Source organism: Pteropus vampyrus, unplaced genomic scaffold (assembly GCF_000151845.1).
Source record: "Pteropus vampyrus isolate Shadow unplaced genomic scaffold, Pvam_2.0 Scaffold1, whole genome shotgun sequence".
In the NCBI taxonomy this organism is placed as follows: domain Eukaryota; kingdom Metazoa; phylum Chordata; class Mammalia; order Chiroptera; family Pteropodidae; genus Pteropus; species Pteropus vampyrus.
This window is the reverse complement of record NW_011888782.1, coordinates 10856507-10870410: the sequence shown is the minus strand read 5'-3', so window position 1 is coordinate 10870410 and position 13904 is coordinate 10856507. Positions and strand designations below refer to the sequence as shown.

The 13904-nt window shown below is 35.8% G+C and overlaps 1 pseudogene; it reads left to right on the top strand.

Moving 5' to 3' along the window:
* The first annotated feature begins 11854 nt into the window (after window positions 1–11854).
* Window positions 11855–11973, top strand: LOC111736383 (annotated as a pseudogene).
* The last annotated feature ends 1931 nt before the right edge of the window (window positions 11974–13904 follow it).

The following is a 13904-nucleotide window of genomic DNA, read 5'->3' as shown; positions in this document are numbered from 1 at the left end:
TTACGACTTTAACCATTTTTAAGTGTATAGTTCAGCGACATTAACCACATTCACAATGTTATACAGCCATCGCCATGATCTATTTCCAGAACTTTATCTCAGATAAACTCTGTACCCATTAAATAATAACTCTCCATTCTCCTCTCTCTCCAAGCTCCTGGTAAGCACTATTTTACTTACTGTCTTTATAAATTTGACTATCCTAGATATCTCATATAAGTGGAAACATGCAATATTTGTTCTTTAGTGTCTGGCTTATTCGACTTAGCACAATATCCTCAAGGTTCACCAGTGTTGTAGCACGTACCAAAACGTAATTCCCATTTAAGCTGAATAATGTTCCATTGTATGTAGATAATAAATTTTGTTCATCCATTTGTCCAGCCATGAACATCTGAGTTGTTTACACCTTTTTGTTACTGTGAATAATGCTCCTTTGAACATGGTTGTACAAATATCTGTTTGAGTCTCTACTTTTAGTTTTGTGGGGCATATATCCAGGAGTTGAATTGCTGGATCACATGTTAATGCTATATCTAATTAAAGAACTACCATGCTGTCCCACTGCAGATGCATCTTTTAACATTCCCACCTACAATGCACAAGGATTCCACATTCTCTGCATCCTCACCAGTACTTGTCACTTTCTGAGCATTTTACAACAGCCATCCTAAAACGGTCACAGTTTCTTTTTAAAAGCCTACTTGTAGGGAGCAAGTGGGATAGAGATAATTAGTATATGGAAAGAGAAAAAAATGTGTAAATTTTACTTTAATCCGTGAGTGCCTTTTTTAATCCACGAGTACATAAACCTTCTTTAATCTACAGCATGGGTTCTCAAAGTATGGTCCATGGACCCAAATTCTGGGGCTCCACTCCACCAAATTCTGGGGCTCCACTCCACCTACTGAATACTCTAGGGATAGGATGCAGCAGTCTGTTTTAATGAGAACTCCAGGTGATTCTGATGTGCATAAAAGTTTGAGAACCACTAATCCAGAGCTCAAGACTGATGAAAAATGAGCTTCTGAAAAATGCAATCCCAAATCTAACTAGGAGCTGCCTATGATCTAAATAGATTGAACCAATCCATGTTTATTTCCCCTATTTAATGAGTTAGCCCTATAATCAGTCTACAAAATTCTGAGCTTCAGTTTTTTTATTTGGAAATGGTTGAGTAAATCAAATAGTTCTTATGAAAGCACTTAGCATGCCACCTGGTAATCAATAGTCAGCTTTACTTTCCTAAATGTTATAAAGAGGATTCATTTTATTTTATACAACTTAGCAAAGCAGGTGGAGAGATTAAGTACACCTCCCTAGATAAAAGGAAAGAGGAAAACATATATGTTTTCATATATGTTCTTCAACTCAATTTATATGACAATCTTTTGAGAAGCCTCCTGACTCTCCTCATATCCTATGTACTTAGCTCAAACCTTCACTACAGCTTGTACCACATTGTTTGTTCCCGTTGGATACTGGCTTCCATAAGGTCAAGCACTACAGCTTCCTTGTCTTTGTTTCCCTGGCACCTCACATATACTTGCTACAAATAAGCTAAATAATCGAATTCTCTTATTGATATAATTTTATTATCACTAGTCAAAAGCAGACTGGCTAAGTCACAGAACTCTCTGAATAATTATCATTGAAAAGGACAGGCTTACATCAAGCAGACTAAAACTACAATTGTTCTTGATCTTTTGGAGTCACCGGCTTGTTTGAAAAGTGAATGAAAATGTTATATAAACATTTTTTCTAGGAAACGCACATGACTATATACATAAAAAGAATTCTACATATGCAGGTATTTTTATTTCACCAAGGTAAGATCTTTAAAGTCAAAAGCCATATCTTATTCATCTCTGTCTTGCACTGAGTGGGTGGTCAAAAAATTAAAGCTATAAATAACATCTCAAACATTTAAATGAATGTTAGACAATTCATTCTAAATGTTTCTTTTGTTCCTCTATTTTGAGATTGCATTCACTTAACAATCTGGGCAACCATATACAAATATCGTTCTTAAAATTTTTCCCACCTTAATGTTTAACAAGGTCAAGATAATGAATAGGTTAACATAATCTCTCAACATGGTTCAGGTGCAAATTAATTTCATGCAGTTGAAGAGAAACCTTTGTGCAATTGTCATTAAGCAGGTGTTCCGCTGCTACTGAAGCTCATTCAAAGGATCTCCATTTGGGCAGATATGGTCCTCGATAACTCAAGGTAATCCTAGTGTTGTATATGTTTGGTACAGAAAACACATAGTATACTCCTGAATCAGCTACTTTAAATGTGGCCACTTGGAAGACTCAGATAACACCATCCTGAATAAAAAGCAATTGCCAAAAGATCACTTACATCATCACATCCCAGAAACAGCTTCAGATCTCCAGCATCTGTCACCATATTATGTTAGATCATCACTGAATTTAACATTATGCTTTGTGTGTACATTTTTAATATTTCAATGCCATTTATTCTACATGAATCTGTGCTGGAAAAAAAATATAAAGGGAACTACTAGCCCTTGCTTTTTATAGATAAGAAAGTACCATTAGGAATTTTCTTGGTAAATCTTGGGCAGAATCATAATTCTTGATTTTTGGGGTTTACCAACTCCTTTGAGAAGTAAACGAATGTGTTTTGGTCATTTTCCCTGTCAAGCACTCACAGAGAAATTCAATAAAACCACATATTTTACCTATTGATCGAGGCTGCAAAATTTAATTCACAGTATAAGTTGAAAACGCAGGAAACCTATCTTTTATTTTGTCTCAATTAACCTGGCCTACTTCATAAGTCTCCTCCATCTGGTTAGTGGAAGGAAATAATTGACCAGTTTATACCATCAGTTGGACTAAGCTTTACCCAGTCTCTAGAAATAGTATTCAGCTCCCTTAAATAAAAATGTTTCATCTTTCAGAGAGCCCTCATTCTTCCACCTCCAACCAATTCTCTCTGTGTGAGGATATCAGGCGCAAGTAAAAGAAAAAAGCCAACCACATTTTTCTTTGTTCCTAAGATGGAGCTCAAGTGAATTAGAGAAAAGGTGTTGCTTTCTATCTCAGGGTTGATGAGCCAGAAAATGTCCTCATCCACCTGGCTACCTCTAGCCTTCTAAAATTTCACACTGATGTGCAAGGATGATGATAACTCACCATCTGTCTCTCCTCAAGTTCTTACTCCCTCACCTTGGCTCCCTCAAAAGTCTAGCTAGGCTGCCTTTGGGCCACAGACCAGTTTTCTCAACAGCCTTCTCCTCCCCACATGCTAGTGATCTACTCTGGCCAGCTCTCAGCTACCATCTTGCCTACTTCTATAGGTGCCTTTCCAAAATCAAGGGTGGCTTAAGAAAGTTGGACCTTAGGGGTATGCCCCCAGCTGTGGGCAGCCCAAGTCTCTCTTCCCGAGGTAGAAGTTCTCTTTAATTCTTTAATTCTTATCTATTATAGAATGTTCGACTGATTTGTTCCCCATGTCTCATAGGCCAGAAAATGATTAGACTTTTCTTTAGCATCCCTTGTGTCTGTTCATTTTTGCCTAACCTTTTTTCACTATTAAAGTCAATATTTAATTAATCATAGAGAAAAATTCTGATAAAAGCAAATGTTCATTAGCATTAACTATATACTTCAGGCATAGGGATGGATAAGAAGCAGGTAACATGTGTACCATATGCTGAGAAAAGCATATAAAGCACCTAAAACAATATCTCATAATGCACATAACTAACCTATAAGGAAGCTGTAGTTATTCTTCCCATTTGGGAGGTGGGAAACTGAAGCACGGCCAGGCTAAGTAACTTGCTCAAGGCCACTCAGCCAGTAAGTGGAACAGACAAGATTGCAGTTCGGGCAGTCTGGGCTCCCTGGTATTAACTGGTGCGCACCATATGCCACCACTAGCATGACTGACACACAGCCTAGCTTTGAGAACAATCTAAATGAAAGATGTGCAAAGAGACTTCAAAGGCAAAATGGCATGAGGTATCATGTAAATTGAAACTTATAGTCCTCGGTAGGATTACTTTTTTTACATTCAGTTCTTCATTTGCTTAAAATCAAATTTTATGAGCTATATTGGTCACAACTTTGCAGAAAGATTTAAATGCACAGAGCTTTTCTATGTGCATTTTAACCTTGGAGCTACTTTACTCACAAATGTTAGTTAAGCTGCTGCAGGGCATCTATCTGATAATACCCCTTCTTATCCCCATTTTAACAGATGAAGAAATGGAGGCCTAGCAGGGTTAAGCAATTTGCCCAAGGTCACGTATCTGCTAAGTGACCCGAAACTCAAACCACATCTGTGTGACTCCCATCATATGTCATGCAATACTGCCCAGGCATTTAGGAAGCACCTACACAAACAACTCCTTGCCCAGGAAAAGACAAAAGAGAGAACTCTCTATTCAAGAACTGGTGTAACACCAGCTATTCCTCAGATCTTTCCATTCTTCTGTTTAGCCAGGTTTTCCTACATCCTCTGGATGCCTACATTCCAAGGCTATTGTCAGTTAGAAACATGGCAAAGTCATGTTTGTCCATGGTGCTGCCCAAGAAACACAAGTCCAAGTTCTCAGAGAGCCTGGGATGTGATCAACACGAAAGTGAGCCTTGAGTTTCCTGGAATCCCCCATCAGTAACTGTGAGAGACTAATCGAAGGAACTTTAACACCAGCCAGAGGCAAGAGCTTGAAAAGTTAGAAATGCATGCAGGTTGAAGCTCCACCAAATGGGAAGAGAGGAGTCACCACAGTTCTCATCGAATCTCTATAGACAGCACCAGCAAGGCAACCATCATAGACCAGTGCTTTTAGGTGGCAGAAAAATGATAAGCTCTAGGAAAACCAATGAAAAGAGTACATCTATGGTAAGATATATGGAAGTCACACCTTAGTCAACCATAGTCACACCTGAGTTGGCCTAATTCCTCACTATTTTCACCTGATAATGTAGAGTTGTTATACATGAAATTATTGTGTGCACTACTGGTCACATTATAGTAATGAATGTGCTACACAAACATTATTAGAGTTTTCTTTCATGGTAATCCAAGAAATTCTTTTGAGTTAAATTTTTTTAACATTCTTACTCTTAGCCTGAAGATAACTTCTTTGAATTGTCTGCCAAAAATTTTTTAACAGCTCTTTTAATAACAGGAAACTGTTTTCTTATTTACAGAAAACTTTCATATCTTAGACCACATATTAAAAAACTAAAAACTTCTGAAAAGCAAAATTTCTGTCCTTACTGAAGATTTTTTTTTTAAAAAGTGTGTGTGTGTGTGTGTGTGTGTGTACATGCATGTGTGTGTGTGTGTGTATTAAGATGTAACTATATACATTGGAGAGGGGAGGTAGTGTTTAGGTAGTGTCTAGACACTACCTAAACACTAAGAGTAGAAATTGAAAACTTAAAAATATTCTAAGCAAATGTTTGGTATGAAGATTTCAGAAATACCAAAATTGCCAACGACTTGTGCATATCAACATAAAAATATCTTTAGAAATATTAATATTATGATTTTCTCCTATTATTTCCTAAGCCAATTTTCACCCCTTCAACAAATATAAGGTAATAAAAAATGTAAATATTGCAGTAACTCAAGAGTAAAGTCAAGATTTTCCTTCCTGTTCTGTTTCATCAATGAAAAGCCCCAATTTGAAAGCATGAAGTTTGCAAACTGCCCCAGGATGAATCAGTCAAGGAAAGCAAAACTACAAAAAAAGAGGTGATAATGATAGTTTGTGGTGATAGCACTCACACATCCGGAAATAAAAACAAAAGAATATAGATGATAGCTCTGTGGATTTTGATGAATCCACACATTTTGTGTCTTGGATTGTGTGCCGTGAGCTCTTACATAGCCCAGCACATTGCTATCACTTCCTGTCCTCAGCAGATTGTCCCATTTTCTATTTTCAAAATTCTCAATAATTCTATTATCTAATTAGAGAAGGAAATTCACAATATTATTAAGAGGAAATTAGACTAACAGTTACTGTTTTCCAGTTAAATAAGACCCAGGAATGTCAGATGTAAAGTGAGGTGAATTTGCTCAAAATGAAGGAAGTTGAAGTACAGGCCTGAGGCAAAATTTCTCCACTACAGGGCCTCTATGGGGTGGTTAAACTACCTATTCTAAATGAAAACAGGGGCCATCACTCCTCTGCTACCATTCCTCCTTTCCTTTCATCTCCCACTCTGGCTACTATCTCGCCTCTGCTACCATCCGCCCTCTGGCTATGATTCCCCCTTCATGTGTGCCCATAAAACACAGAAATAGACACCAGGCTCTTTCATATCCATCAATTGATAGCCTTCTACTTCTATCATTATAAATTATACTAAGCTAACATTTACTGAGCACTTTCTATATGCCAGAGATATCACAATTTCCAAAGCTATGTTAAGAGTTACATTCTATTACAAGTCTCATTTTACAGATCAATTAAAAAAAAAAAAGCTTGAATGTTAAGTGTCAGCTTTTCAGCCTTTTAACTTAGCTTTGGCTGATCGCAGGGTTTTTAGCCACTGTGCATGGTTGTTAAGAAAAAAAAGCTGTGATTACCTGTGTTCAAATCCCAGCTCTGCCACTATCGTCCATGTAAGTTACTTTACTTTTCTAGCTTCAATTCTCACAGGGTTGTGGGCAGTATTTAACAAATTGATATATATGAAATATTTGTTTAGCATGCACCGAGAACTACTGACGTATTTTCTATTGTCAGTATCCTTTATTGTTATTATGCTTTTAAGAACAATTTCATATCCTATGTAGAACAGCCCATCTTTCAGCTTTCAGGATGTATGAAAAGGGTCACATTTGGCTTTTCTAGTATTTCTGTGTAACAAGGGAGGGCGTCTTATTCCCAAAGTGAAGACCTATGATACTGAGTGTCTGTCCTGTAATCATAATAGTATACACCATGTGCCTATATTCCATGGGCACTCAAATCGTGCTGATGGACCAGCCAATCCTATGGGCTAAGACCCAGCACATATGGGCCAAGACTCAGACAAAATGTTTGGAGGATGCTGCCTTAATCCCAGCTGCCCTGTTCTCCCCACTCTCACCCCTTGAGGCTGTCAGCTTCCCCCTTTTGCATGCCAAGAGTGCTAATGCCACAATTAAACCACTGCTGGCAAAACCAAAACCTGCCAAAGTTGCTGCAAGTCAATGATGATCCCCTCCAAGTGGTCAGCTGCAGGGGCATGTCACAAAGTAAAGATTAAAAGAAAGGTAAAAATAATATAACCTTTAGAGGTCATAATGTATAGGCAATCATCACACTGAGCATCATTTCCAGAAGTAGCAGCTGTGCAAGGTATTAGATTATTCTAGAAGCTAGCCTGTAGATCATGCTCTTTCATTATAGTAAGTGAAAACAATATATTCTTCGATTGCTGCTATGTCTCTTAGTTAAGTACTCACCAGCCATTTAATAAATATTTTACATAAGCCTAACCCTGATATTCTCTTATAAAATAGTGCTAAGCGTCAAAGAAGGTGCAATTATTAATCCTAACACCGAAGGAGCAAGGGAACTTAAAGAAGTGGACTTCAACATGTACTTTCATGAAGTACAACTCAGGGTTAATACACTATAGAGATGTGCTATAATAAATTGGCCTCAGCCAAAATTTACCTTCTAATATATTACCAATATAATCTTACATTGAGATAATAACTTGAAAAAAAATATTTTCCATTGTATTAGAAGTACTTTTTATCTCTCCTTCCTGGAAAGTTTTCACCCTACATTATTTTTTTCTCATGCACATTAGTTAACAGAGACATCTGACTAAATTCTTTGCGCTCTCTTTAAGCACAGACTATTATGTAATTGATGGTCCTTACTTATGAAACCTGAATCTACAGGTGGTCAGAATACAACTGTTTTCATGCCTGCATGGCATTAATTCAAAAAAGCAGGTATTAGAGAAGTAGAAATCTATGGTTCTTATGCAAGAAATACTTTTCAAACTATTAATACTATATTTTATGTAAAATATGAATCTTGAATATGAGCTTATAACTATGAAATCAGCCAGTTTGTATGCAAAACTCCCAAAGGAAGAGAGAACATTTTAAAAATAATTAGAAACGTTTTTGTGAGCACATGGTCTGTGCATCATGGACCCTGGAGCTTAATATCAGAAAGCAGTCTAAAACTAATTTAAACAGAATGTCTCCTTTACAGTACTGCCTTTTATAGACATCGTTAGCCTTCCCACATTATTCAAGCTGTCCTAGGAGGGAATTTTTCTTCAAGTCTGAAGCTCTTTAATCTATACCTTAATTTTGTGTCTCACCCAGTTATAATTTAACAGTCCTAGCACTAGATCCTGCTACTCAAAATTAGAATCCTGAGGTTTCTGCCCAGCTCAGTCTTGGCCAAAACTGAAATTCATTCTGATGTCGGTAATTTAGAGCTATACTACAGCCATGCTAGATTGCACTCATTCTAGAATACAATTCTATGGATAGATCCTAAAACAACTTATTTAGAATGTACAGCTCTCCGAGGGACTTCATTTAAAATTTAGAACCACAGATTTTCAAGGTTTGTGAAAACATTGAAGTTCGTTTGGTCCAACCGTAATTCTGATGCTCAAATCTCCACTAAAATGTCCATGTTAAATGGCTTCACAATCTCATTTGAGCAACTTCACTGACTAACTGGATATTCCCAAAGGTAAGCATCCCATTTTAGCCACTTGAGTTTCTTATGAATTCCTTCCTTACACAGAATCCAATATCTGTCTCTATCATTGATCCTACTTAAACTCTTTGAGGTCAGTAGTTAAACAACTCTTTTTTAAAATTAAGATGACCACACAACCTGTTTGCTAAGTGCAGTCCTCGTTTATCATGGTTGTCCCAACCTAATCATGAGTATAATCTCCCTTTTATTCTCAAAGATAAACCCTTTGGAAAATTAATTACATTGTCATCCTAATACAATGGATCTTTACCACCTGTTAGACTACCTGAGTCTGAGTCTTTACTTCCAGCTAAAATTTTCCAGATCCTGCAAATATTCTTCACCTGGAGTAATTTAAGTTCTGTAACTATCTTGTTTCCTTCTTCTGTATAGATTTGGGAAAAAGATGTCAGATTACGAGTTCCCTACGCTCTGTAAATATATTGTTTTACATTTAACAGTCAGTCACTTCACATCATGTATTTGGCTATAATTCTCTTTTGTGGGTAATAGCTTCTATTTCTAACTATTTTTGCAGTGACCATTTGGATCTCACCTACTCTTCAAAATGAGGTTTCTACAGAGTTAATTAACCTGTTGCTGAGGTCAAAGACAACATATTCCCCACTATCACTTATTTAACCTTTGATAACAGCCAAAACATTATTTGAATAACTTCCTAAAAAGCTTTCATAAAGAAATATAGAAATAAAAAGGAAAACAAAAGACTCAGAGACAAAATGCAATTAGTAACGAAATGTGAGGAAACACTACTAAAAGAGAAAAACCAAGCTCAAATCTACCATTACTCCGTCACTGCTATTTTATCTTTAGAGAACATCCTCGGATAAAAAAAAAAAAAAAAAATTGTGCTATATAACTTTGAGAATTTTGGGTATACTCTTTTGAGAGTTGTGCCCTTGGTATTTCCACCCTTATCCCATGTAAGGCTTTTTAAAAAATTCATGTATTTTCCCTCAAACTAGTCCTTCATAAAATGCACAATGAGTAGAGCTTCTAATGGCTTTCATATTTCAGTCTAATAGATAACATAGCATCGCCCTTCCAACCTCCTTTGCTGGAGAATCACAGTTGCCCAACCACATTTTCCTTTCAAACAGACCCCATATGTGGTAGTCACAGGACACCGGCATTAACATTTAATAGAGTTTGTGGGCATAAAGCACTTTTATGGACACCTGCTAGAGAGCTTTATTTTCCTTTGAAAGTTTTATTAGAGCTGTTACATTTTTCTGTAGTGTTTTATGTGACTTGCTGTAAATGATTATTGTATTGCATTAAACAAAACAAAATCATTGGTGTCAGGCAACTAAAACACTATGTGACCAGATGCTTGTCACCTATTTAGAAGAAAGGAGAAACAAATCTAACATTACACAAAACTACCTGGTTTTGCTGGTGAGGATAATGAAAATTAAGTAACCACATAGGGTCTAAAATGACAAATTTGATATGATGGTACATAGATACAAATGAATTGTAAAACTACTAGCAACTTACACAAAAATCATTGATTTTTTTCCCCCCTCTGATTACTATTTCAGTGATCAGAGTATATTAGGTACTTGTTTGCTTGCAATGTGTTTTATTAATGCTCTGTATCTGACACCCAATTTGGAAATCAATGCTTATTTCATCATTTTTCTCAGAGAGGTTCTATTATTTACAATCGATTTAACAAGAATGAAAGGCTTACCATTAACAAGACCCAGCTGCTGACATTTCACAGATGAATTATTGAATTTCAAAAAGTGAATTAACTTAACCATCGTCAAGACTGATGGTTTGATGATTTTTTGCACCAAGTCTAATGTATTTATAATTAGAATGTCAAAACAATTGTGTTCCTGCTTTGCCCTCTTTCTTGATTCCTTCACTTTATAGTATTTAAAAGTTTGTTTGCTTCATAGACCACCATTCCTGTGAGTTTAAAAGTGTGATCTAAAAAAATACCAAGTTTTGACTATTGAAATTCTGGCTTCAAATATGTCCAAGTAAATGGATATTTTTCACCCCTGAGTATCAAAGAACTGATTGCACATAAAACAATGTAATTATTAGAAGTCAATATAATTATAAAGCACAATTTACTTTTGGAAAAATATCAATTAAAATGACTTCAGTTGTACTTTTTAAAAATCCAGAATCAATTGATGGCTCAAGTAAGTAGATTTGTAAAATCTAAGTTAAAAAACAAACAAACCTGGAGTTGGTTTCTAGAGTTAGTTAATTTAATGGTTCCACAATATCATAAGGACCCACATTCTTATTCTCTCTCTGCTCTGCATCCTGAACTTCAGCTTCTCTTGGGTTCCAGAAATCACAATCAACCTCGACGCCAGTTATCAAATGAGAAAATTATCTATTCTATATGTTTTTATAATAGGGAAACCTCTTTCAGACACTCTGCTACTACCACCACCAATGAAGCCTCTCCCTTATGTTTAATTCTTCAGAATTCTGTCACATGTGCATTTGTAAACCAATCATTGGCCAGTGTTGGTTAAGCATATGACCATGGGAAGGAGGGTGGAGTTTCTGAATAAATGTGTATTCCGCCAAAGAGAGGACATGGAGAATAACAAAAATATTTTCAACCAGATCTTTATCTTACAGGCAGGGGATAGTAAGATTTGTTCCTGGGAACTCTTATTAGCTCAAGAGGAACCACAAAAGTCCTGACACCAGGGGTTGCCCAACGAATGATCAGATCATCTTACAACAGCGATTCTCGACCAAGTTGATTTTGCACCCTACACCTCACTCTGACAATGTCTGTAGGTAGTTTTGGTTATCACATTTGGGGAGTATTAATTGCATTTAACAGGTAGAGGCCAAGGATATTGTTCAATACACAGGACAGCCCCAGATAACAAAGAATTATCTGGCACCAAATGTCTATAGTGCTGGCATTGAGAATTTTTGTTTTTAAGCAATTCTCACCATTGATATGACCCAGTTACCCTTTTAAAGCTCCAGTCAGCTTATTTCCCACTCTAAATAATGAACAGTCAACCAAGGCTTTTACCAGATATCGGAGGAAAGCATTTAAAATGGAAAATAGAAGACAGGAAAGAGAAAATACAGAAAAAGCAACAAAAAAGAAATAGGCCAGTCTACAGCCATGCTACCCTGAACAAGCTCGATCTTGTCTGATCTTGGAAGCTAAGCAGGGTTGGGCCTGGTTAGTACTTGGATGGGAGACCACCTAGGAAGACCGGGTACTGTAGGTGTAAAAAATAAAAAAATAAGTATTATAAACTGACAAGGTCCTTGCAGTCTGTGAGGTCAACCAAGGGTTGCCGCACCTAAAAAAAAAAAAAGAAAGAAAGAAAGAAAAGAAAAGAAAAGAAATAGGCCAAGCAGGAAAAAGAAAATTTTGAAAACAAAATCCAACCGTATGCTATTTATAAGAGATACACATAAAGCACAGAAAGGTTAAAATAGTAGGAAAAGAAATACCAGGAAACTACCCACACAAAGAAAATTGGTTTAGCTAAATTAATACAGATGAAAGAATTTAGGACAAAAGTTTGACATAGAGGACAGTTACAAAAGAGACTTCATTTGCCAAGACAAATCAATTCCAAACACGTATGCAGCTAACAACATAGCCATAAACACATTTATTTTGTGTTTTCCTTTACTGCTCTTATTTTGGAAGCTTGCACATATACTACTTTTATTTTTTCTTTATGCCAATAAGGGTGGCAAAATGGGATTTTTTTCTCTTATTCTGAAAATGAGAGAATTCTGTGTTGTAAAAATAGTAAATGATATACTTTGAAAATTATATAAGAAAGAAAATCTGACAATATCTTTAAAAGTTTATTAAAAAGTCCACATGCATGCTGGAGCCCTATAGACAGAGCCCGATTTCATTAGAAGGTTCTCAATTATCATTACATATAGGTCTCCCCCAACAACCACCACAGAGAGGAGATCTTCAGTTTCCCTTCTGAGAGGTATAAGTCAGTCCACCATTGTTCTTAGTGGAAGAACAAACCTGGAGGTCTCCTGCATATAGGTTATCACTGAAATTCCTTTCCTTTAGGATGATATTTCAACCCTCACTGTATTTGCTATCTTGGTTGCAGTCTTGAGGTCTTATTGGATCAACATTTTCATAAGTGAATCTTGAAGACTTTGCAGAGGAGGCTGAAGTCATTATAATTGTTTCTTTTACAGACTTTTGACAAATTCTCCTATTTTCGGCCACATCGACACTCCACTTTTTAAAGGTTCCTGAAACTTTCTATTCTTAAATCTTTCCAGCGTTTTATAAAGATTATGTGAATTTATATATTAGAAAAAATAAAGTTACTTTCTTCAAAAAATAAAAAAACACCAAATCATATAAAATTTATACGACCAATTTCAGAAAGGAAATGTATCAAAACTTTTTGGAGTTTACGTATTTGTCCTTTTTTGAGAACTACATTTCAATAGTTTCAAGAGAGATGCTAAGAATTACTGTAGCTAAGGAATGCTTTCATTTCAATTGAAACAACTGTTTAAAAATTACGCAGATTTTTTACACAGTACACTAACCATTAAACATTCTTGCAACTCAGGGCACTGCTAATAAAAGTTAGGGAAAATATACATGATAGAACAAATTCATTTGCATTTAGTAGAGGCATATATTGTCATTCCAATTTGTACTATTAGCTCTCAGGCCTAAGTATTCTCATTAATATTCAAAGATAGCCCCAGGGTTAATAAAATGATACTTCTCTCACTACTTACTCTTTTATGATAAGTTTATGTAAATTTTGCTTCTGAATATGCTTATGCTTGAGAATGATATTATATACTGTAATTCTTATACCAATCCATAGCAATAAATACTTGATAGATAAAATGCCACTGTCTAAATTCCACTTTTCTAATTGGCGTCATGTTTCTATATACAAGGAAATTCCATTTTCTAATCCAATGCTAAAAATCTTTAGCAATTAATATATTGTGGATCATTAAAGATACATATTTTAAAAATTGCAATGGAATTAAGAAAACACTTCAGTCTAAACAACAATGATAAGACCCATATTAAATTATGTAGGATAAAGTAAAATCACTTGTTCGAGGAAAATATATAGCTATAAATTCTAGAGACAAAAAAAGGCTGATAATTAATGAGCTAATTATCCAGAAAAAGTAA